Source organism: Procambarus clarkii, chromosome 12 (assembly GCF_040958095.1).
Source record: "Procambarus clarkii isolate CNS0578487 chromosome 12, FALCON_Pclarkii_2.0, whole genome shotgun sequence".
Classification (NCBI taxonomy): Eukaryota; Metazoa; Arthropoda; class Malacostraca; order Decapoda; family Cambaridae; genus Procambarus; species Procambarus clarkii.
This window is the reverse complement of record NC_091161.1, coordinates 48,514,887-48,541,400: the sequence shown is the minus strand read 5'-3', so window position 1 is coordinate 48,541,400 and position 26,514 is coordinate 48,514,887. Positions and strand designations below refer to the sequence as shown.

Sequence of the window (26,514 nt, the reverse complement as noted above, 5' to 3'; positions counted from 1 at the left end):
TTCTGCAATAATCTCATAATCTCACAAATCGATCCTCTACACATTAGGGGGGGGTTTATTAGTTTATATATATGCAGCCAATCAAACTGCAGAATTAACTACATACATTGAAAAGGTTCCTTATCTTATTTGTACAGCAGGTATAACCAGGATGTAGACCACATTTTCCCTCTTTGAGGTAGCTTCCACGTGCTGGTAACTGAAGCACAAACATGCTTCCTCGTCTTGACCTGTTAAAAGGGCGCTAGCTGTGAAGCCAGAAACCTAGTATATGACAGGTATTTCAGAGAAACATTGTACATGGAACAATAAAGACCTGGCTTAATTACCTTTAGTATGAGGCGATTTCGCGTTCTAACCGGATAACCCTACCCAATGACATTAATGGCCACTAATGATAGATAATGGGTTTCGGAAAGAACACTTAACTTGAATTTGTAGACAGCGTGTTGATAATGGTACACTTTTAGTTTCCATAACACTTCGTCCAAGTAAAATTAACAGGAGCCGAATTTGCTCCCGTGTGAGCCCCTGGTCTCAATAATGGCTGCATCTAACACTCCATACTATTGACGCCTGGCCGACATTGTCCAGATATGATAGGAGCCAAATTTGCTCCACACGTCTCGGAGGTGACACAACAATGGCTGCCCTCCTTCCTCCCTGACGCCTGGCTTACATTGTCCAGATTTCAGAAAGTGATAGAAGGGTCACATTTACTCTACTTTAATATTGATAATTAAGTTAATTTATATAAGATGTTTTTATAATGGTAAAGTCCAAAGACTAATGTATTTAAGAATAATTCCCAGCAGAATAGCTGGTGAATTATAATAGTATGTGGTGATGATATCCCGTTTTCTTTAGACGGTAATTCCACTACAAGTTACGTTTTCTATGGGTAACTTGTTTATACAATACAGCTATTATCTGTATGATATATTAAATGGTGTCGGATTTTCCGACAATGGTGCTACATAGCCTTCCCAGTTTGGTGCCTTCTATTGATAATTACTTACTCGACCACTGACGGACGCAACCGTTTCAGCGTTTATCTGCACTCGGTGTGGTTGGGATGCCGTTCTTGGGTTGGACTTAACAGCCACAGCAGACATTGCCCCCAAGCAGACACCCAGGGCACATTTCAATAACCCCACAGGACTAACGGATATCTACTACTTGGTTTCGTGCAAAGATACTGCATCTCTGACCTGGCTGTTGCATCTCTGGACGTAGTGAGTGCATTGGTAACACCTAAAGTATTGACATAGGCGGCAGTATTGTTCCTTGGAGATATGATTGGGTGTGCAGGCCACGCCAAAACATTTGAGGCCGTTGCCAGCCGCGAAAGTGGCCTCTGCTGGAGACTTGAGGGTGGGTCTCAGGTTTCCATTCTTTTTGGATGAGGTTTGCTGAAACGGTAGTCAGTGAATGGTTCTGAAGGGTGTTGCTGTGGATGATATAGGCTATCGTTCTTTCCGCGATAAGAGCGCTCACTTGGTAGACGAATGTACTTCTTACCGCGTCATAGTGGTGGGGTGGTACGAGGATCAAGTTTTCTGGCTCTAATACTGCGATTGTTGTGGGATTGAACAGGCCTTGAAGTGTTACAGCACTGCTGAACAGAATCTGGAGTCCATTTTCCTCCATGATGACGTCGATGGAAGCAGCATCAGAGTATGCCGTCAAGAGGGCCAGAATCTCGGCCTTGGTGTAGGTTCCTCAGAACCGAACCTTGATTCGGTGGAGCATGGTGATGTTTAACTGGCTCTAGGAGTGAAGAAAGAGCCCAATTCCTTCAGCTGACACCCCTTTCATTAGGTTAGTGCCGATGGAAGAAAGCTTTCTATCTGGATAGTGCTCTGATCGCCAATTCACATCACTAAAGAAGGCCTTCGTCTCTTCCTGGTATAAAACGCCAGGATGGGAGTGGAGCTGACATTCTAAGAGTGAAGCATGTTGTTGTTGTTTCAGATTTAGCTACTCAGAACAAAGTATCCATGTAGCACGGGGTATGGTGAGCCCGTAGGAGTGAAGCACTTAGAGAAAAATTATATATAACTGTTCCCCGCCCCCCCCTGTCACCCTTTGTCGTTGCCACGCTTTACTGTGGTCAGGTGAAGATCGACGAATCACGAGCCTGCCTTCATCGCTAAGTAGGTAGTTACAATTTGTAACTACAATATATAAATATGGGTCTAGTTTGTACTGGTCAATGCTAACATAAAAAATATTGGGACATTAGTTAATTTGGGAAGACTTGATCAAATTGCGTTCATCAAAACCCCTGCACTTAGCAATATGTTTTGACTCTCCATCCAATTAATATTATGATTAAAATAAACTGACATGTACCTTGAGGCTTATATGATTTAATCATATAAGCCTCAAGATACATGTCAGTTTATATAATCATAATATTAATTGGATGGAGAGTCAAAACATATTGCTAAGTGCAGGAGTTTTGATGAACGCAATTTGATCAAGTCAGCCCAAATTAACCAATGTCCCAATATTTTAATAACAGGAGAATTCGTTTAAAACTAGATAGCTGCTCCCGCAAGTCTGATCTTATCTTATCTGCAGTCGCTAGTAAATCCACTGTTTATGTGAATGAATGTCTGACCAGGTTCAGGCAAAATCTCTTTTTTAAACTGCGTGGCTTCTGCAAAAATTCCCCGACAATTAAACACTGTTTTGTGCGAGATGGTAAAATTATAGCTAGGAGGACTGATACTGGAAAAACCTATTCAATAACCACAGAAGCTCACCTTAATTCTTTCCTCAATGACTGTGGGATGTCTGCTGTATAGCCTGAATTCAAATTATAATCTCATTTAACTACCTTTGTGTACTTTAGCTCTGCCTTTCCTTTCAAAAGGTTTTAACTTTATTTAAAAAAAAAAAATAATAATATTGTCATCTCTATTATTGTCTTTTTTTCTTTTTACTCCCATGTTCCATAGTACACTGGCTTTGCCTGTGTCCTCTAGTATTAACTTCATTATCCAGTGTTCCTGAGTGTATCTCTATTTAAACTACCTCAGTTTGTTTTAGTGTAACTTTAGTATTCAACTATAGTGTACTTATAATAGTATAGTAAGCAAGCTTTTCATTTTATTGATTTCATAATTGTTTTTTTACTTTTTTGGTCATCTATTGTTATTAATTATTCTAGTTAATTTTTTACATTCCTAGTTCCCATTAAGTTTTTTTTCTTTTTACTTAAAATTACCATTAAGTTTATATTACTTAAGAATTTTTATTCTACTTTTTTCTTTGTTTTCTATTTTGTAATTTGCCATTCTTGCCTTGTTTTCCTTCAATCAGCCTTTTTATGCAGACAAGTATAGACCCAGAACTAAACCTCTTATCCACTATCTATGACAATCATCACTTCAATGATCAAAATTGCAGATATTTTACAGCACATGATGTAAACAATGTATTAATAAATAATCACAATATCTCTGTAATCAACTTGAACGTTAGATCCCTAGGTAAACACTTCGATGATGTTAGTGCCTTGATTGAAACTATTGACAACAAATTCTCTTTTATTATACTTACTGAAACGTTGTTGAAAGAGGATACTACTCAACTCTTTAACATGCCTAACTACCCGGCAATTCACAACTGTCGTCAAATGCAGAGAGGTGGTGGTACTGCTCTTTATTACCACCAAGAACTAACATGCTTAAAAATAATTAGAACTAGAGACTGCTGTGGGGAGTATATCTTCGCCAGTTTCAAAGTCAAGGGTGCCGAGTCTGTCCTGTCTGTGGGTGCAGTCTATAGAATTTCTAACACTGATGTGTCTGAATTCAATTCAAACCTTAGAAATCTAATACTAGATAACAGACTGAACAAAAACCATCTAATTATCGCAGGGGACTTTAATATTGACCTCTGCGAGCCTGAACACCCTACTGCTGTTAGCTTCCTCAACTGTATGAATTCCTGCTTCCTCATACCCTTAATCACTAGACCAACTAGAATCACTGATAGTACTGCTACGACTCTAGATCACATCTGGACCAACATAACCTCTCCGCTTACTTCAGGTATAATCACCGATAGCACTACAGACCATTACCCCACATTTCTCTTAACAAACATTATCAAACCACCTCTTAAGTCAAGGGAGTTAAGCTTTAGGCTGCACAATGAAACTGCTTTAAACAATTTTATAACTGCTGCTGATAATGTCAACTGGGAGTCCGAGTTAGGTAACATAGGGGACATCAACCTAGCAGTGCAATCTTTTCTACAAACAACTCTTAGCCTTTATAACACCCACTGTCCTATGCTTACAAAACAAGTCACAAACAAAAGGCTTAACAATCCTTGGCTTACAAAGTTAATACTTAAATCCATTAACAAAAAACACGACCTTGAGAAGAAGTATAGGTTAGGAACCGTCTCCAAAGAATTCTCAAAGAATTACTCGTTATTGCTATCTAAAATAATTAGACGAGCCAAAACTAAATACTATGAAGATAAATTTACCCAAATAAAGAGCAACATTAAAAAAACTTGGAACTCAATTTCACAAATATTGGGATCAAAGAAGATTTTAAATAACAAACCAACACTCCTGTTCAATAACGTTGGTCAGCTTTCAGCCTCTGATTCTGCTATTGAGTTCAATAGGTTCTTCTCTTCCATTGGGTCAACCCTTGCAAATGATATTCCATCTTCCAGTACTGATGTTATTGACTATCTTACAGGTAACTATCCACAGTCTCTGTACCTAAAGCCTACTAATTCCACTAATGTCAATGAGATAATCCTTTCCCTTAAAACCAAGTCTAGTGCCCTCGAGGAGATACCAACTTTAATTTACAAAAAAGCCTCCAGATCTTTAGCCCCTGCTATTGCATTGCTCTTCAACAAGTCACTTGAACTCCAAACCTTTCCAGATATTCTAAAAAAAAAGCGAGAGTAACGCCTGTCTACAAATGTGATGATCTCACAGATGTTAACAACCACAGACCTATATCAATCCTGCCAAACTAGTCAAAAATGTTTGAAAAACTAATCTATAAGCAGCTTTACTCATATCTAGCCAAACTCAATATACTTAGCCCTTGCCAATATGGCTTCAGACCCCAAAAAAGCACTAACGATGCACTTATTAGTATGCTTAACTCGATTTATACAGCTCTTGATAAAAATGAGTTCCCTGTTGGGTTATTTGTGGACCTGCGTAAAGCTTTTGATACTGTCAACCACCAAAACCTTCTTAAATTACATCATTATGCAGTCAGAGGACACTCCCTGCAATACCTCAAATCTTATCTTACTGACAGGCTCCAGTATGTTTCTGTGAATAATACAATTTCTCCCACCCTATCCATCAACATTGGTGTTCCTCAGGGCAGCATACTTGGCCCTCTCCTCTTTCTCATCTGCATTAATGACCTTCCAAATGCCTCCCATCACTTCAAAACAATTCTATTTGCTGACGACACAACCTTCATTTACTCCAGTCCTGACCCCCTTGCTCTAAATGCCACAGTAAATACTGAGCTAGAGAAAGTCCATCTTTGGCTAACTGCCAACAAACTCACCCTTAACATTGACAAAACGTTTTATATTCTGTTTGGCAATAAATCCTCTAATCAAATAAATCTCAAAATAAACAATACCCAAATTTGTAACAAATTAGATGGCAAATTCCTTGGCGTTCTCATCGACCACAAGCTGAATTTCCAGGGACACATTCTAAATATATCAAAAAAAGTTTCAAAAACTGTTGGCATTCTTTCTAAGATCAGATATTATGTACCCCGCCCTGCCCTGGTGACTCTCTATTACTCCCTCATCTATCCATATCTAAACTATGGCATTTGTGCTTGGGGTTCTACTACCCAAAATCATTTACGTCCTCTAATTACTCAACACAAAGCTGTTATTAGGACAATATCCAACTCTAGCCCCAGACATCACTCGGTACCCCTACTCAAATCTCTGAATATGTTAGATATTAAGTCATTGCACATTCTCTCATGTGTATTATACATATATAAAACGCTGAACTGTAATGCCAATCCTGACCTCAAAAGATTCATTGAAGGTTGTAACAGAACCCATGAGTACCACACCAGAAATAAATACAGTTTTGATATTCCTAGAGTACGACTTAATCATACTAGAAATGCTCTTCAAATCAAGGGACCCGGAATGTGGAATGATCTTCCCAACCATGTTAAAGACTGTACCTCTCTCAACCAGTTTAAGATAAAAACGAAGCACTACCTAATAAATTCCCTGTAACCTACCTTACCCCTCTGTTGTCAACCCATGTATGTTTTTTTTTTTCAAAACAACGCTGTTTGAATGTAATTTTCTGTAATAATTTGTAATTGTATTTGTGCTGCTTTTTCAACCATGTTCCCCCTTCTTTTACCTCTATTTTTATTTGTTCTCAACACATTTTATTCTTTTTACCCATTAGTTTTAAGCTTTAGTCATTAATGTTTTTCCTGCCCGAAACGCTTTGCGTAATAGTGGCTTTAGGCATTGTATGTACTGGCTCTATCTATTAACCCAACAAACTTGTAAAATCTCTTTATGTATGTACCTTACCAAAATAAACATTTATTTATTATTTATTTATTATTTCGGGGCTTAGCGTCCTCGACCAGGCCTCCTTTTTTGGTTATACATCCCCAGGAAGCAGCCCGTAGCAGCTGTCTAACTCCCAGGTACCTATTTACTGCTAGGTGAACAGGTGCATCGGGACGATAGAAACTCTTGCCATTTGTTTCCGCCTCCAACGGGGGATCGAACCCGGAACCTCAGGACTGTGAATCCGAAGCGCTGTCCATTCAGCTGTCTGGCTTCGTTACATCCACTTACTCATGAGTCATTTATCAGCTTGCAAATTTTTCACATACTGTCAATGTCTCACTCCATATTACTATTTTAAGTACATTCACATTTTTTGTTTTATATTTCTCATGGAATTCACAAGCCAATCATAAAACCATAAAATTACTATACACTCGCCTATTTTCCTCATAGATACTATTGCTAACTATAGTCCCTTGCACAAGATGGCAAGAGAGGCAGCCAAATAACAAACTCTCATAGCTGATGGAACAAGTTCCAGTTGAGTGAGTAAGGGGGTGTAAGAAACCACCCCTGTCGATGACCTATTTGACCATGTTATGTGGATATAAAAAATCCATGGGGATTAATACATGTAGCTCCACTTCTGGGGAAGAGAGATGGGATCTCTAAATCATCATCAATCAACATGTGGTCAAAATAATTCTTAGTATACAACAGAACAACTGCCGGCCAAGCAATATTAATATGAAATATTGTTGCATCTTTGGTGAAGCAACTTTTGCTTTGGTCACAGACAATAAAACAGCTTCAAATGTCTGGAGCAATTCCCATTCATTAAAAAAATCTTTCTAACGTCTATTGGGAAGAAAGGAAGTAGAGCGATAAGGAGGTGTCTGAGGAGTCTTGCTGGGGGTCGGTGAAGGATATCTTGTGACTAGAGTCTGGATGATGCGGTTGGGCACACCAACCACCAAAGAAAACAAATGCATTTGGCAACCATTGGTGTTGAACACTGGATCAGCCTCGTTGGCACTGATGATGAAAACAGGAAGTGACAAAGCAAAGAGATATCCACTAATATACATTGTGATAAGTGCCAGGGGAAGGCAAAAGCCAATGAAGTACGGCCAGTTCTCCTCGATGAAACTTAATCTCTTGAAAAGTTCCCAACCCATGTTGAACCATCTGTACTCAAAGGCATAGAGTACATTAAGCATACACAGGTGAATACCGTTCAGGATCAAATCTACACCCACCAGAAGCACCAGCTTCATCAAGCTAGCCTGTATGACAAAAAGAAACTGGTCAAAGATGGAGATGAGAATCGGCTACAAGTTTACTGATGCTGCTGATTAGGTGAGGACGTCCTTGGCGCTGGCGATATACACTGTCAGCTATGTATTGAAACCATATGGTGTTAATGATCCTGGAGAGCACGAGGAGTGGCAAGACCCACAATATGTTGAAGATGGTTGTGAGGATGGGCAGCACTAACGGCCACACTAGCCCCCTTCATCCAGGAAGAGCCTCAGCCCCTGCTTCAGTCCCGGCAGCAGCATGTAGTGGAAGAATGTTACACTGAGGCCGAAAACAGCACCGTTGAGGATGCAACACTGCAATGTAAATGCAATGCATTGTAAGCATATAAATGCAATGCATTGAATTGTTGGGCCCATTCTAATCACACAATGTTGATAAGTGTGAACTCAAAGATTTACTAGTTGGTCAAAGCTTCACACTCCCAATCGTTACAAGGGATCTCTCTCTCTCACACACACACACACACACACACACACACACACACACACACACACACACACACACACACACACACACACACACACACACACCCACACCCACACCCCTCTCCCATACCCACCATGTCCCCCCTCCCGCCTTTCCCCCCATCCCCCCTCCCCCTTCATCCCATACCCTCTCTATCCCTCCTCCCTCACACAATATCCTCCATGTCCCCCCTATCTCATTACCCGATACCCTACCTGTTCCCCCTTCCCTTGAACCCCCACCCCCCACTCCAAAATCTTTTCTGTCCCTGCAAACCACGTCATAGATCTTCACACCCAGGGAACAGCTTTCCCCACCAGTAGAACACTCACCAAGAAGGAGACAAGAAAATGAACAGAAGATAGCTTCAAGGCAATGTACACTAACATAAATGGGATTACAAATAAAACAAGTGAACTCGGAGAATGGGCACTAGAAGAAAACCCAGACATAATAGCACTCGCAGAAACAAAGCTAACGAAAACCATAACAAATGCAGTGTTTTCACAGGACTTCTATGTAGTGAGGAAAGAGAGAGAAGGGAGAAGAGGTGGTGGTGTAGCTTTGCTGTTAAGAAAAGGTTGGAGTTTTGAAGAGATGGTTAATCAGAGCTGTGAAGGTTTCAGTGATTACATATGAGGCACCATTGCAGCTGGAGGACAGAAAATTATAGTAGTAGTCATATATAACCCCCCACCGAACGATAGAAGACCCAGACAGAAATATGATAGAATCAACATGGCCACCATCAACATAGAGAACATCTTCTGTGGCAAGCAGGAATGGATCCAGACTACAAGTCACAGGAGACTTGAATCATGGGAAGATAGATTGGGAGAACAGAGACCCACATGGAGAGCTAAGCTGCTGAACATGGCAACAAGAAACTTTCCAAGTCAACACGTCAAGGGATCGACAAGAATGAGAGAGGAGAGGATGAGCTAGCTTTGCTTGATCTGATATTTACCCTAAAATGAGTCGGATATAAGGGAAGGGAAGTTGGAAGCCCCCTTGGGAATGAGGGATTACAGTGTATTGAGCTTTGAGTACCTGCTTGAGCTAGGAATTATCTCCCCAAAAATGAACTGGGAAACATAGGGCTGGCGTACCGAAAAGGAAAGTATGTGATGAATAAATTCCTAAGGGATATACTATGAGACACAACTCAGAGCTAAGTCCGTACAAGACATTGATGAACTGTCACCCAAAAGTGTCAGGAGGCGGTAAGCAGGTTCATCCCGGTCCGACAGGAAAAAAACGAGAAGCAAACGAAGAATTCGTGGTTTAATAGGGAATGGATGAAAGCAAAGGAGCTGAACAAAAAAGCGTGGAGGAACTTCCAAAATAACAGAACACCAGAAAGTAGAGAGAGATAACAGAGAACCAGGAACGAGTATGTTAGTGTGAGAAGAGCAGCTGAGAAAAGGTATGAAAATGATACAGCTAATAAAGCCATCACAGAACCAAAGCTACTACACAGTCACATCAAGAGGAAAACAACAGTGAAGGAACAGGTGAGGACAGGTACGCAGAGAATGACAGAGGTGTGTGAAGAACTCAACAGGTTCCAGGAGGTGTTTACAATAGAACAAGGAAAGGTCACGGCGCTAGGAGAGGTGACAGCAAACCAGGCGACCTTGGAAGGGTTCGAAATTACAAGTGATGAGGTCAAGAAGCATCTATTGGAGCTGGACGTGAGAAAAGCTGTTGGGCTGGACGGAATCTCACCATGGGTATTGAAAGTGTGTGCAGGAGCACTTTGTTTGCCACTCTCCATAGTGTATAGTAGGTCAATGGGTACTAATTCTGGAAACGGGAGACCTACCAGAAATATGGAAGACGGCTAATGTAGTCCCAATATACAAAAAGGGTGACAGACAAGAGGCACTGAACTACAGGCCAGTGTCCTTAACTTGTATACCATGCAAGGTGATGGAGAAGATCGTGAGAAAAAACCTAGTAACACATCTGGAGAGAAGGGACTTCGTGACCACCCATCAACATGGGTTCAGGGAAGGTAAATCTTGCATGACGGGCTTAATAGAATTCTACAATCAGGTGACAAAGATTAAGCAAGAAAGAAAAGGGTGGGCGGACTGCATTTTTTGGACTGTCGGAAAGCCTTTGACACAGTACCCCATAAAAGGCTGATGCATAAGCTGGAGAAACAGGCAGGAGTAACTAGTAGGGCGCTCCAGTGGATAAGCGGGTTCCTAAGCAATAGGAAGCAGAGAGTTAGTGAGGGGTGAGACCTCAGATTGGCGTGAAGTCACCAGTGGAGTCCCAAAAGGCTCTGTACTCGGACCTATCCTGCTTCTGATATACGTAAATGATCTCCCAGAGGGTATGACTCATTCTTCTCAATGTTTGCTGACGACGCCAATATTATGAGGAGGATTAACACAGAGGAGGACATCTTGAGGCTTAAAGAAGACCTGGACAAGCTGAGGAATGGTCGAACAAATGGCTGTTAGAGTTTAACCCAAGCAAATGTAATGTAATGAAGATAGGTGTAGGGAGCAGGAGACAAGATACAAGGTATCATTTGGGAGATGAAATACTTCCAGAGAGAGAGACCGAGACAGAGACCTGGGGGATGATATCACGCCAGACATGTCCCTTGAAGCTCATATCAAGAGGATAACATCAACGGCATATGCCAGGTTGGCTAACACAAGAACGGCCTATAGAAACTTGTGCAAGGAGTCTTTCAGAACATTATATATCACAGTTGGTACGTCAGAACAATCCTGGAGTATGGGGTTCCAGCATGGAGTCCATATCTAGTCAAGCATAAGACTAAACTGGAAAAGGTTCAAAGTTCAGGTACTAGTCTGGTGACAAACCTGAGGGGTATGAGCTATGCGGAGAGACTACGGGAATTAAACCTCGCGTCACTGGGAGACATAAGAGTTAGAGGGGACATGATCACCACATACAAGATTCTCAGAGGAATTGATAGGGTAGATAGACACTTCTTAACACAAGGGGCACACTCACCAGGGGACACATGTGGAAACTGAGTGCCCAAATGAGCCATAGAGATGTTAGAAAGAATTTTTTTCAGTGTCAGGGTAGTAGACAAATGGAATGCATTAGGCAGTGATGTGGTGGAGGCTGACTCCATACACATCTTAAAGTGTAGATATGATAGTCCAGTAGGCTCAAGAACCTGTACATTAGTTGATTGACCGTTGAGAGGCGGGACCAAAGAGCCAGAGCTCAACCCCTACAAGCACAACTACGTAAGTACACACACACACACACTTTATCCTGCTCCCCCAAAAGATCAGATCAGATTTATCCAGATCTCCCCAAAATAAGAACTAGGAAAAAAAGGCTGGCATACCGAAAGGGGAATTATGAGATGAGAATTTCCCTAAGGGAAATGCCTTGGGACACAGATCAGAGCTAGGTCTGTACAAGATATGGACTATGTCTTCCAAAAGTGTCAGGAGGCAGTAAACAGGTTTATCCCGGCCCAAAAGGAAAAATCAGAGAAGCAAAAGAAGAATCCATGGAAGGGCGTGTATGGAATCAAAGGAACTGAACAAAAGGGCATGGAGGTACTTCCAGAATAACAGAAAACCAGAAAGCAGAGAGAGATAGCAGAGAACCAGGAATGAGTATGTTAGGGTAAGAAGAGAAGCAAAGAAAAGTTATGAAAATGATATAGCAAACAAAGCCAAGACCGAACCAAAGCTACTGCAGTCACATCAGGAGGAAAACGGTGAAAGAACAGGTAATTAAGCAAAAGAACAGCTAATGACAAAAGTGTGTAAGAAGAACTCAGCAAGAGGTTCCAGGAGGTCTTCACAATAGAACAAGGTGAGGTCACTGCACTAGGAGAGAGGGAAGTAAACCAGGTGGCCTTTGATGGGCTCGAAATTACGAGAGATGAGGTCAAGAGACACTTGCTGGATCTGGATGTTAGAAAGGCTGTTGATCCAGACGGTATCTCGCCATGTGTACTGAAAGAGTGTGCAGAGGCACTTTGCTTGCCACTCTCCACAGTGTATAGTAGATCACTGGAGACAATCGAGAGAACTATCAGAAATATGGAAGACTGCGAATGTTGGCCCAATATACCCCCCTCACTGTCTGGCTCGTTGTCGCCGTGAGTGGACTTGGTGGGCAGCTGCTGGAGTGTGATGCTCCATGGGTCAGTCTTCTGACCTTTTGCAGCCTTATACTCCTGCTGCTGCCTTTACCAATTTTGCCAGACCCCTTTTCCTTTTCCTTGTTTCATTTTTCTCCCCCCCCCCCCCTCTTCTCCTATCAAATTGTCATTTCCTGCCGACCATTTGCCTGTTTTGATTATTCTTTCGACCTTCTTTTGTTTTGACGCCCGGGTGTTTGAGGAGGCATACTCTTGCACCCATAGAACTGTAGTACCCAATGTCTCGAACGAGGGGGACCCTTTTATTGTCAATCCCCCTTTCGTCACTGAACCCGCTCTCGACGGACTCACGGTTCTTAAGGTGGCGTTTGTGGGGCGTATACTCACGACGCACCTCTGGGAGGCCCTGGCAAGATCGGCGATAGCTTTTTGTTGGGTGTCCTGCCTCTAATTGTGGCTCCATGGTGGGTGTGGGGGCACATTCGTGAATGAAAGTTTTCCCTCGTTTTCATGGCTGATAATTTTTCCCTTGTACTTTCTCAGGCTCGTGGGGTGGGCGACCAAGCCCCCGAGTCTGACTGTGTTGGAAGACCAGGCCCTGTCGCCCCTGCTGCATTGAGCCCCGACGACCTGACTACTCCCCTCAGCTCCCCTCCCACCTCTGCGGTAGGGTCGAGTCCCCAGCCCCCAGTGGTGACCACCTCGTCCTCTGGCACGGCATCGTCTCTCATTGTGACTACTGCACCTTTTACCCCCATGAACTCCCGGGGTTCTCAACGCCGTTCCCGCCACGGCCGCACTCGTACAATCCCTTCCCGTAATAGTACTTACAATGCCTTGTTTGGTCCCGCTACGTGGGCTAAATACTTTGATCTCCACCATCTGGATTCTACTCCTCCTGAAGATTTCTCCCGCCATAAACACCTTGTTGATTCAGTAGATGCCTCAGTTACTTTTAACTCCACCAGTTACGGTTCGCATGTCGTCGCTGCTGCTCCTCAGGATGCAGCTACTCGCTTAGCCGCTTTGTCCAGCATTGGAGAGACCCCTGTTCGGGTCTCCAAGTACGCTCGGTTAAATGCCATTGTTGGAACTGTTCTCCTTCCACACCATGTGGGAGGAGAACGGTGTTCTCCTCCCACATGGTGTTCGGGACCTCAAAGATTGCCATGAGGATATTAAACATATCCTCGAAGCTCAAGGTCATTCTGTCCTCCAGGTGGACACGTTTACTCGACCCCCCTCGTGGTCGTCGCCGCCAGCCCCGTCGAGTTGTAAAAATCACCTTTGATTGTAGGGCCCTTCCGCCCTCTATTATTTTTGCTGGTGCCAGATGCTCCGTTGAGGAGTACATTCCCTCTCCTAGACTTTGCAATAAGTGTTGGAAGTTTGGGCACGGTGTCCTCAAATGAACCAGTACTGTGTGTCTGTGCCCCTTGTGTGGGGACAATAATCACTCTAAGTCTGAGTGCACTTCTCCCCAGACTCGCTGCGTCAATTGTGGTGAAGCCCACCCTACCTTCTCTCGCTCGTGTATGCACTACAAACTCGAGGAAGCCATCCTCAACTTGAAGCACAGTGATCGTCTGTCTTTTCCTGAAGTGAGACACAAAGTTCGTCGTCTGACCCCTTTCGCGGGCGTCTCCTGTGCTCGCATGTTGCGTTCTACCTCTCCTCGTCCTTCCCGTCTTCCTCAGTCTCTCAATCGTTTCCAGGCCTTAAACCCGACCACACCCACCACCTCCTCCCCTATTCCTTTGCCACCTGTCCCAGATGGTCTCTCCCAGTTCTCCATCTGGGATTTTCCCCCTTCCTACCCAGTCCGCCATATCTCTATTGTCTTCTTCCCCATCTCCCCCCCACTCTTTTTTCCCGGCCCTCCCCCCAGTCTCTTGACCCTCCACGCCGCCTGTCTGTCCAGGCTGATATCCATCATCCTCCCAGCAATCTTCGTGTTGTTCGCTCTCATTCCTCTTCTCCTCCTGAGACCATTGAGTCTGTCGCCCGGTACGTTGTTACTGGAACGCCTGTCTCTTCGAGTCAGAAACGTAAGCCTGGCTCCTCTCCTTCTTCCTCTCCGGCAAGTAAGAAGGTTTCGCTTTCTTCCTCACTCCTTCCCTCTGATTCTGTCACTACATCCCCTCCCATTTCAGTAGTCGAACCCCCTGTCTCTGATATGGAGGTTTCTTCCGCCCCCGATTCCCTCTCTGTTGCTGCCCTTCCTGAGGTGCACTCCCTGATTTCTGCCCCCCCTCCTCCAAGTGTCCTTGCCTGCCCCTCTCGGTTGTCTCCTCCTCCGGACCCTATCAGGTCGCCTCTGGTCTGTTCTCTCGCTCCCTTCCCTCTCTCCTTACTAAGTTTACCCATGCCCCCTAACCCTGATTTTGCTGACCCTGCTCCTGATCCAGACCCTGATCCTGACCCTGACCCTGATCCTGAGATTCTTTAATAAACTGTGTTCCTCTTTACCTTTATTTCTTTCTTGTTCTGTTACTGTCCTTTCTCTTTAATAATGTCTATTCTTCAGTGGAATATTCGTGGATTTTATGCCAACTTCCATGAACTCCAACTTCTAATTACACAGTTTACACCACTTTGTGTTTGTCTCCAGGAACCAATGCTTGGTGCTCGTCCTGGTCACTTTCGTGGTTATTCCTTTCTTACTCCCCCCCCCCCCAGCTCTTGCTGGGGCCCATAACTCTACTGCTCTCTTAATTCGTTCTGATATTCCCTTCGTCCCCCTACTTCTTTCGTCCCCTATCCATTGTTCTGCTGCCTGTGTTTTTGTGGGTAAATGGTATACAGTGTTTCATTTACCTCCCTCCAAATGTCCCTCTTTCCCTTCCTGATCTTAAGCACCTCCTGGACTCCTTGCCAGAGCCGGTGCTCCTTTTGGGTGAGTTCAACTGTCGACATTCCCTCTGGGGTGATGTTCTGACAAACACTCGAGGCAGTCTTCTCGAACCGTTCGTCCTCGCTTCTTCTCTCTCTCTTCTGAATTCTGGTAAGCCCACTCATGTAGACTCAAGAACTCGCACCCTTTCCTGTCTTGATCTTTCTCTCTGCTCGTCGTCCCTTTACTTATATTTCATGTGGCAGGTTCTTGATGACCTCCATAACAGTGATCATTTCCCTATCCTCGTTTCCTTTTTCTCTTTCCACCCTCCCCTTTCCTTCCCTAGGTGGCAGTTTACCAAGGCTGACTGGTGTCTATTCACCCTCCGTGCTACTCTCTCTGACCTCTCCTCTCTGCCTCTTCTTCACGCCCTCCTCCTTTTTTATCTATCGCTATCTTGCGCGATCCTTACAGCATCCTCACTCTCGCCTCTATCGTGCTTTGACTTTTACCCCTCCTGTAGTTCCTGTTCTTCTTCACCACCTTCCTCTTTCTGTCCGTTTGTCTCGCTTACAAGATTCTCTTTCGGTTTGTATTACTAATGTTTCTCCTCGTATTGTTCCCTCCTTGCCCCCGAGGAGGGTCCCCCTTCCCAAATTTTGTACTTCTCTGACCCGCATCACTAAAGCTTTTACCCCTCCTACAGTTCTGAAACGCCTCTTCCTTGAGCACTTTTCTTCTCACTCCCACTCCGTTTCCATCTTCACCGACGGGTCAAAGTCTGCTGACGGTGTGGGCTACTGTTTTTATTTTTCCTGAGCACACTTATGTGTCACCTTCCTCCGGAGGCTAGCATCTTCACAGCAGAACTCTCTGCTATTCTCTATGCTCTTCGTCTCCTGCTTTCCCGGGGGCAATCCTCCTTCGTGTTAGTAGTTGACTCTCATAGTGCCCTCATGGCTTTAGGGTCCTTTAATCCAGTCTACCCTGTGGTCATCGAGACTCAACATTGGCTGTTTCTTATCTCCAGTAAATTTAAGTCGGTTGTGTTTTGTTGGGTTCCCAGCCATGTTGGTGTTTCTTTAAATGAGCGTGCGGATGCTGCCGCTAAGGACGCTATCCGCACTTGTCCCATCTCCCATAAAGGTGTTCCTTATTCCGACTTTTACCCAATTATTCATGCCTCCATCCTTGCCTGATGGCAGAGTTATTGGTCTTCTGTTATTGGTAACAAACTGTGTACCCTTAAGAGTTGTGTGTCCAGGGGCCTTCCTCTTGAGGCTTCAAGATGACCTATAAAAGCTGAGGGAATGGTCGAACAAATGGTTGTTAGTTAAACCAAAGAAATGTAATGTAATGAAGATAGGTGTAGGGAACAGGTGGCCAGATACCAAGGTATCCTCTGGAAGTGGAAATTCAAGAGTCGGAGAGAAAAAGACCTGGGGAGTTGATATCACGCCAGACCTGTCCCCAGCAGCCCATATCAAGAGGATAACATCAGTAGCATATGCCAGGATAGCCAACATAAGAACAGCATTTAGAAACTTGTATAAGGAATCATTCAGAACTTTGTATACCACATATGTCAGGCCAATCCTGGAATATGCAGCCCCAGCATTTAGTCCATATCTAGTCATGGATAAGACTAAACTGGAAAACGTTCAAAGGATTGCAACCAAACTAGTATCCGAGGTGAGAGGTATGAGCCACGAGAAGAGACTACGGGAATTAAACCTCACATCGCCTGGAAGACAGAAGAGTTAGGGGGGGACATGATCACCATATTAAAGATTACCAAGGGAATTGATAGGGTAGACAAAGACAGGCTATTTAACACAAGGGGCACGCGCACTAGAGGACACAGGTGGAAACCGAGTGCCCAAATGAGCCACAGAGATATTAGAAAAAAAAAATCAGTGTAAGAGTGGTTGACAAATGGAATGCATTAGGAAGTGATGTGGTGGAGGCTGACTCCATACACAGTTTCAAGTGTAGATATGATAGAGCCCAATAGGCTCAGGATCCTGTATACCTGTTGATTGACGGTTGAGAGGCAGGACCAAAGAGCCAGAGCTCAATTCAGAGAGCTTGCCAGAGCAATGACAATTAGGGGAATTAGTTGAGTACATACATACATATATATACTGCTGAAGACGGGGGGCAAGTTCCTGATTAAAATGGACTTAATCATATTATTTTTTAACCACTAGATTAATATTCAGGTGCTCAAGAACTGGGAAATAAATGTTTAGCTCGTTGTTTAGAGTAACACAAGCGAATCTCTAATTTCCGGTTTAGCTTTGGGAGGTATGATAGCAGTGTTGGAAACATCTAACACCTTATTACTAATATTCAGTACCTAAAACTATTCTTGTACTGTGTAATATAACACTATTAAACAGTAGAGTAGGGAAATTAACATCATTTAATTAACTCATAATAACGCCTCATTTTCCCAGAAATTCTAGTAAAGTGTTGCATTAGATCACACGACAAAAGGGAAAATATTTACATTCATGAGAATTATATTAAATTCTCCTTATTTCACATTCTTTGAGTATTATTATTTAATAACTACTCCCTCCCCATCCGGCCCGTTGGCGTCGTGAGGGGGCTTCGTGGTCGGCTGCCGGAGTGTGATGCTCCGTGGGACAGTCCTCTGTCCTTTTATGGCCTTGCACTCCTGCTGCTGTCTTCTCTAATTATGCCGGATCGCTTTCTCCTTTTCATTGTTTCATTTTTCTCCCTCCTCTTCTCCTATCTGCTTGTCGTTTCCTGCCGACCTTTTGCTTGTTTTGGATTATTTCTTTGGACTTCTTCTATTTTGACGCCCGGGTGCTTGGGGAGGCATACTCTTGCACCCGTAGAACTGTTGTACCCGACGTCTCGAGCGAGGGAAACCTTTTATTGTCAATCCCCCTTTTGTCGCTGAACCCGATCTCGACGGACTGACGGTTCTTAAGGTGGCGTTTGTGGGGCGTATACTCACGACGCACCCCTAGGGGGCCCCGGCATGATCGGCGATAGCTTCCTGTTGGGTGTCCTGCCTCTAATTGTGGCTCCATGGTGGGTATGGGGGCACATTCGTGGATGAATTTCTTTCTCTTCGTCTCTCTGTCGATGAATGTTTCCGTTGTACCCTCTCAGGCTCGTGGGGTGGGCGACCAAGCCCCTGAGTCGGCCTGTATTGGAAGACCAGGCTCTGTAGCTCCCACTGCGTTGGGCCCCGACCTTGCTCCTCCTTTGACCGTCCTGACTTCTTCCCCCAGCTCCCCTCCCTCCTCTGTGGTTGGGTCGAGCCTCCAGCCCCCAGTGGTGACCACTTCGTCCCCTGGTGCGGCTAAGTCTCTCGTTGTGACTACTGCGCCTTTTGACCCCTCTCTCTCTCTGGGGGTTCTCAACGCCGTTCGCGCCCCAGCCGCACTCGCTCGATTCCTTCCTGTGCTGACGCGTATCAGGCCTTGTTTGGTCCTGCTTCATGGGCCAAATACTTTGATCTCCTCCCTCTTGATTCTGCGCCTCCTGACGATTTCTCCCTCCATCGGCATCTTGTAGATTCCGTGGATGCGTCTGTTACTTTCAACCCCACTCGTCTCGGTACACGTGTCGTTGCTGCTCCTTCTCAGGATGCAGCTTCCCGCTTGGCTGCCTTATCTTGCCTTGGCGAGATCCCTGTTCGGGTCTCCAAGAACGTTCGGATGAATGCCAGTGTTGTCACTATTCTCCTCCCACCCCATGTTGCAACTGGTGTTCGGAATCTGCAGGATTGCCACGATGATATTCGGCATATCCTTGATGCCCAAGGCCATTCTGTCCTCCAGGTTGACTCGTTTACTCGTCCCCCTCGTGGTCGTCGCCGTCAACCCCTTCGCGTTGTGAAGAATACCTTTGATGGTAGGACCCTTCCATCCTCTGTCATTCTTGCTGGTGCTAGGTGCTCTGTCCAGGAGTATATTCCTTCTCCTCGACTTTGTAACAAGTGCTGGAAGTTTGGGCATGGTGCCCTCCGCTGCTCTGGGACTGTTTCTCTGTCCTTTGTGTGGGGGTGAAGGTCACTCTAAGTCGGAGTGCACTTCTCCCCAAGCTCGCTGCCTCAACTGCGGTGAGGCCCATCCTACCTTCTCCCGTGCCTGTGTCCATTACAAGCTTGAGGCAGCCGTCCTCAACCTGAAGCACCGGGAGTGTTTATCTTTTCCTGAGGCGAGGCGCCAGGTTCGCCGGCTCCCGCCTTATGCTAACGTCTCTTATGCTCGCGTTTTGCGCTCTTCCTCTCCTCGTCCTTCCCTCCTTCCTCAGACTCACAACCGTTTCCGGGCCTTGGACCCTGATACGCCCACTGCCCCCCTCCTCTGTTCCTTTGCGTTCTGTCCCGAGGGGTCCCACTCCTGGTCCTCTGTCTGGGGTTCCACTTCTTTCTACCCGGTTTGTAATGTCTCCTGTGTCTTCTTCCTCGTCTCCCTCCGATCCTCCTTCCCATCCTCTTCCTCCATCTATCGGCTCTCCCCGCCGCCTGTCGGTGCAGGCGGATGTCCATCGCTCTCCTAACGGCAGTCGTGTGTGCTCTCGTTCAGCTTCTCCTGTTGAGACACTGGAATCAGTTGCCCGGTACATAGTTGCTGGGACACCAGTCTCTTTAAGTCAGAAGCGTAAACCTGGCTCCTCTCCTTCCTCCTCCTCGGCGGGTAAGAAGGCTTCGCTTTCTTCCTCAGCTCCTACTTCTGGCTCTGTTGCTCCTTCCCCTCCCATTTCAGTGATTGCGTCCCCCTGCTCCTGCTATGGAGGTTTCTTTGGCCCCTGCTTCCCTTTCGGTTGCTGCTCTTGCTGAGGTGCGCTCCCCTCTTTCTACTCCCCCTCTTCCTGCTGCTGTCCTTGACTGCTCCTCTCCGTTGTCTCCTACTCTTCCTCCTCCTCCTCCCCCGGACCCCGCCCGTCCACCTCTGATCTGTTCTCCCGTTTCCTTCCCTCCGTCTTTGCTCAGTTTACCCATGCCCCCTAACCCTGACTTTGCTAACCCTGATCCCGACCCTGATATTCTTTAACGTGCTCTGTTGCTCTTTCGTCATTGTTTCTTCCTTGTTCTCTGTTTTTGTTCTTACTCTTCTCGTCGTTGTCCATTCTTCAATGGAACGTTCGAGGTTATTACGCCAATTTCCTCGAACTCCACCTTTTGATTTCGTGGTTTTCGCCCCTTTGTGTCTGTCTCCAGGAGCCGATGCTTGGTGCTCGTCCTGGTCGTTTTCGTGGTTATTCCTTTCTCTCCCACCCCCCTTAGCCATTGCTGGGGCTTCTAATTCTTCTGCTCTCTTGATTCGTGCTGATGTTCCTTTTGTTCCTTTACTTTTTCCTTCGCCTCTCCATTGTTCTGCTGCTCGTATCTTTGTGGGGAAATGGTACACAGTTTGTTCCATTTATCTCCCACCGAGTGTCCCGCTTTCTCTTCCTGATTAGAAACTCCTCCTAGACTCCTTGCCGGAGCCTGTGCTCCTGCTGGGTGACTTCAATTGTCGTCATTCTCTTTGGGGTGACGTTCTGACGAATACCCGGGGTCGCCTTCTTGAGCTGTTTCTCCTCTCTTCTTCCCTGTCTCTTCTGAATTCTGGTGAGCCCACTCATTTGGACTCTCGGACTCGCACCCTTTCTTGTCTTGATCTTTCTCTCTGCTCTTCTTCTCTTTACTTAGATTTCACGTGGCAGGTTCTTGATGACCTCCATGGAAGTGATCATTTCCCCATCCTTGTTTCCTTTTTCTCTTTTCGCCTTTCCCTCTCTTTCCCTAGGTGGCAGTTTGCTAAGGCGGACTGGACCCTATTTACCCTCAGTGCTGCTCTCTCTGGCCTCTCCCTTCTGCCTCTCTCTCGCGCTCTCCTCCTTTTTCATGACACTGTCTTCAACGCTGCCCTCTGCTCTATTCCTCGCTCTTCCTCTCGGGGTCCACGGAAGTGTGTTCCCTGGTGGAATGCGGACTGTGCTCGGGCTGTCTGCTATAAGCGTGCAGCCTGGAAGAGGCACCGCCGTAGGCAGACGACCGATTCTTTTCTTTTCTTTCGGAAAGCGAGTGCGGTGGCCCGTAGGGCCATCCGTACGGCTAAACGTGAATGTTGGGCATCTTATGTCTCAACAATTACGTCCGAAACTCCTCTGGCCCAGATCTGGAAGCGTATCCGCAAGATAGCGGGTAAGTTCGTTCCCGATGTTTCACCGGTCCTTCACCTCCATGATACTCTTGTGGCAGACCCGTTGCAGGTCGCTTCCGTACTGGGTTCCCACTTTTCTTCTGTTAGCTCTGGTCTTCATCTTCCCCAATCTTTCCTTCTTCGTAAACCTGTCCTTGAGTCTCGTCCTTTAGATTTCTGCACTCGTCTTCAGCTTCTCTATAATGATCCCTTCTCTCTCTCTGAACTTCGTTCTGCCCTGGCCCTCTGCGGTTCTACGGCGGTGGGCTCCGATGGTATTCATTATGAGATGCTTCGCCATCTCCCTCCGTGCACGTCTCAGAATTTACTGAGTCTGTATAATCGGATCTGGGAGTCGTCGTCAGTCCCTGAGGACTGGCTCGATGCCGTTGTCCTCTCTGTTCGCAAACCGGGGTCTCTGGGTACTTCCCCTAAGGACTTTCGCCCTATTGCCCTCACAAGTTGTGTCTGCAAACTCTTTGAACGTATGGTTAACGTTCGTCTGATGTGGCTCCTGGAACACCATCACCTCCTCTCCCCTTCTCAATTTGGTTTCCGCAAGTGCCGCAGCACGACAGATGTCCTGGTGAACTTGGAGGTCTATATTCGTACTGCTTTTGCTGCGAAGACCTCCGTTGTTGCCGTCCTTTTTGACCTGGAAAAGGCTTACGACACCACTTGGCGGTATCATATTCTATCTCAACTTCATTCTTTTGGCCTTCGTGGTCGTCTCCCTCTCTTTCTCCGCAGCTTCCTCTCTCGTCGTTCCTTTCGGGTGCGCCTTGGTACCGCTCTCTCTGCCTCTTTTCGGCAATACGAAGGTGTGCCCCAGGGTAGTGTTCTGAGCACTACTCTTTTTCTGGTTGCACTCAATGGTCTTCTTTCCTCTCTTCCTTCAGGTGTCTTCTCCGCTCTCTATGTCGATGATCTTACCCTTTGCTGTCATGGTGATGATTCGCCTCTCCTTCAGCGCCGGCTTCAACTTGCAATTGATGCCGTGTCACCTTGGGCCCACCGATCATGGCTTCAAGTTCTCTACTTCTAAGACTTGTGCCATGACTTTTACGCGGAAACGGGTCGTTCTTCGTCCCTCTGTCACTTTATGGTCATCCCCTTGAGTACAAAGATTCCGCGAAGCTTTTGGGGTTATTCCTTGACACTCGTTTGTCTTGGTCTCCCCATATCTCTTACCTCCGTGTTGAGTGCTCTAAGGCCCTTACCCTCCTTCCGGTCTTGTCCCATACTTCTTGGGGGGCAGATAGGCGCGCACTCCTTGCTTTACATTCCTCTCTCGTCCTGTCTAAGCTCGATTATGGTTGCCCTGCTTACTCGTCTGCTTCTCCTTCTACTCTTCGCCGTCTTGATGCTTTGCACCATACTGGGTTGCGCCTCAGTTCTGGTGCCTTTCGTTCGACTCCCGTCCTTAGCTTGTATGTTGACACTGGCTTCCTGTCTCTCCAAGACCGCCGTGATCGCTACTGTCTTCGCTATCTTGCGCGGTCCTTACAACATCCTTCCTCTCGCCTCTGTCGTGCTTTAACTTTTACCCCTCCTGCGGTTCCTGTTCCTCTTCACCAGCTCCCTCTTTCTGTCCTGGTTATCTCGCCTACAGAACTCTCTTTCCGTTCGTATTTCTAATGTTTCTCCTCGTGTTGTTCCTTCTTTGCCCCCGTGGAGAGTCCCTCTTCCGCGGTTTTGTACATCCTTGACCCGTATCGCTAAAGCTTTTACCCCTCCTACAGTTCTAAAACGCCTTTTCCTTGAGCACTTTTCTTCTCACTCCCGCTCCGTTTCTGTCTTCACCGATGGGTGTAAGTCTGCGGACAGTGTTGGCTACTCTGTTGTTTTTCCTGATCGCACTTATATGTGTCGCTTACCTCCGGAGACTAGCATCTTTACAGCGGAGCTTTATGCTATTCTCTATGCTCTTCGTCTCCTGCTTTCTCGTTGTCAGTCTTCATTTGTAGTTGTTGTTGACTCTCGTAGTGCCCTCATGGCTCTCAGGTCCTTTAATCCGGTTCATCCAGTAGTGTCGAGATCCAGCATTGGCTGTTTCTTGTTCACAGTAAATTTAAGTCGGTTGAGTTTTGTTAGGTTCCCAGCCATATTGGTGTGTCTTTAAATGAGCGTGCGGATGCTGCCGCCAAGGAAGCTGTCCGCTCTTGTCCCATCTCTCGTAAAGGTATTCCGTATTCCGACTTTTACCCGGTTATCCATTCCTCCATCCTTACCCGTTGGCAGGCTTCTTGGTTGTCTGTTACTGGTAACAAACTACGTACTCTTAAATGTTGTGTTTCCTCGTGGCCGTCCTCCTTCCACCGTAACCAGCGGTGGGAAACAGCTCTGGCGAGGTTGCGTATTGGCCATACTCGCTTAACCCATGGTCACTTGATGGAGCGCCGCCCTGCTCCTTATTGTCCTAGTTGCATTGTCCCTCTTACGGTCGTGCATGTCCTTCTTGAATGTCCTGACTTCCAGGACGAGCGTGTGTCTTGCTTTCCGACAGCCCCTCGCGGTCACCTGTCCTTCAATAGAATTCTTGGTGACTCGGATACTTTTGATATTGTTCGCCTTATGCGTTTTTGTTCTCGTATTGGCATCCTTGGTGATATTTAGCGCCCTCTGATTATTTTGCGCATTTGATGGTGCTACATAGCCTTCCCGGTTTGGTGTCTTGTTTTGATAATTAATTAATTACTTATAACTATTGCATGAATATACTTCGTGAATTAAAGCAGATACGTTTATATTCGTTTATATAGTATTGTTTATTAGCAGTTAATATTTCTTGCAATTACGAATTGCTATTCCAGCGCATTCACATACGACTGAATTTATATCCAGCACTCTCTTATATTGAACAACGTTCATTTAATTATTAAGAAATGAGAATTTGAATATTGTCAAATAAGACAAATTAATTCTCTAATTCCTGATAGCCTTTAGTTCCTTTAAACTGGGATATTAATTAAATCAGATATTAAGTGCGCCGTAGCACGACTGCGCATACGGGAGCTACCTGGGAAGGAGGAAGGACTGGCAAGCGACGCCATTAAGCTAGAGAGATTGTCTGGAAGCTGGTCAAATTACCGGCTCATCAACCCACCATCCCTTCCACTACAGACGCTAGGAGGACGAGACTGCTTCATCATATCACAGACATCAGTATCGGCAAATCTATAAGTTCATTTACCTTGTTTTTTGTGATCACATTTAACATAATAGGTTGGACGATTTGTCGTTATGCTGCACGTCCATTAAAAATAACCAGCAAGTGTATTTACTGGGCTTTACCACATCTAATTTAGAAATATATGTGGTATTATAACACTAGGTGATTTCTACATAGTACTCGCCTTTCAGCTTGGAATTGCTGATAATAAGAAAGATAAGATGCCGCTTCGATCACGTGTTCCCAGGATAGCCTGATGAAACAATTTTCTCGTGAATATATCCCAATGCTTGCTAGCTTTCCTTCATACAGCTAAGCTGTTATTTCGTTCTTGTAGTTTGTAGAATATTATATTTTATTAATCCAAAGATTATTTAAAATCTCAAATATTTCATTTTCTTAAATAATTCATGTGTAATAATCTTTATTTATTTGTACTTGAAATGCATTAATTTCTCTCCAAATCAAACTCCCCAAAGTGTGTGGAGGGATTTGGCTTCGTAATTTATAATAAAGTTCATTTATTATACAGTAATAGATTTCCATCATACTTAAATAAGAGATCTATAAGCACTGGTTCTCCAATTATTTCCTTTTCTTAAGGATGGTCCTTCGAATGACTTATGAGATTTATCATCAATATCTTGGAGCCAGATTCCCCCACAAGCAGAACGTATAAACATAGCTGGCTCTGAAGAGAGAGAGAGAAAACATGTTCAGGGGTATTGTAACCACATCACAAATTGTAAATATATTTTAGCTATTAAAAAAATTGAATGATGCAGGAAACGCTCGAAAGTATTGCTCAATTAACTTTATGATGATTAAAGTAAAAAATAACAAAGTTTCATAAACATTGTATCTGAAATACCTGCAATCTCTGACTCTGTCCCTTGTGGACATCCTGGCTGCCTCAAGGGCAGGTAACCTTATGGCTGCGGCTGCTTACCTTCTCCTCCTGTGATCGCCATTGCGTCCTTTTATATTTGTTTTTGTTTAATAATTTCCTCTCTGGTAACCACTAAACATGTCAGGACGTCATCTGCATATTCTACGTAGATTTGTTCTGCTGTATTCATCAAGTTCTTTGGTACTTTCTTATAATTTCGTAATTTAAATTTTCTTTATCAATTATTTAACTTACTTTATAATAGCCAGGTGTTGTTTGTAATCTTTGTTTCATCTGGTGAAACACTGGAGGCTTTCTTTGCTGGCCTTGCAATACGTACTTTTTTATCTTAAATATTTTTGTCATAATTCGTTTGTATTGAGCCTTCTGTTTTCTGGTTAGGTTCTTTAGTGCCATGGTTATTCATTTTGGGTCACTACTATTTTAAATCGGCAATCTATAGCGTACCACGTTCCTGGTACCACAAGTACTTACGAACGTGTCCATCTTTCCTCAATCTTTGACGGCTTTGGTTACATTTATTAAACAGTTCACAAGTATGAAAACTTCCCAATCAACTGTTGTTATTGTTATAAACAGCCTCTTGGCGCTTCGGGGCTCATTAACTGTTTAATAATTGTAAACAAAGCACCCAAAGATTGAGAAGATGTACACGTTCGTAAGTGCTTGCGTAACTGCTTGGTGAATCTGGCACCAGGTCTGCCAAATTTAAAATTCCCAAAGAACCCCTAAATATATGAAACAGATGTGAGAAAAATCTGGCGCCTTAAGTTTCTCTCAAATAACTTTTTCGTGTCTTAAGGTAATTTCCTCATGATCACTGTTACCTATCTCCTTTTAAAATGCTACTTATCAGTGTCTCCCTGTTACTCAAGTCAATGTTTTGCCAACACAATAAGATAATATAATTTTGTTTAATGAAGGAATCATAAATTTAAA

At 44.8% G+C, this 26,514-nt stretch overlaps 1 pseudogene; it reads right to left on the bottom strand.

Moving 5' to 3' along the window:
- Positions 1 to 7,427: 7,427 nt before the first annotated feature.
- LOC138364052 (etoposide-induced protein 2.4 homolog pseudogene) lies at positions 7,428 to 13,215 on the bottom strand (annotated as a pseudogene).
- Positions 13,216 to 26,514: the final 13,299 nt, after the last annotated feature.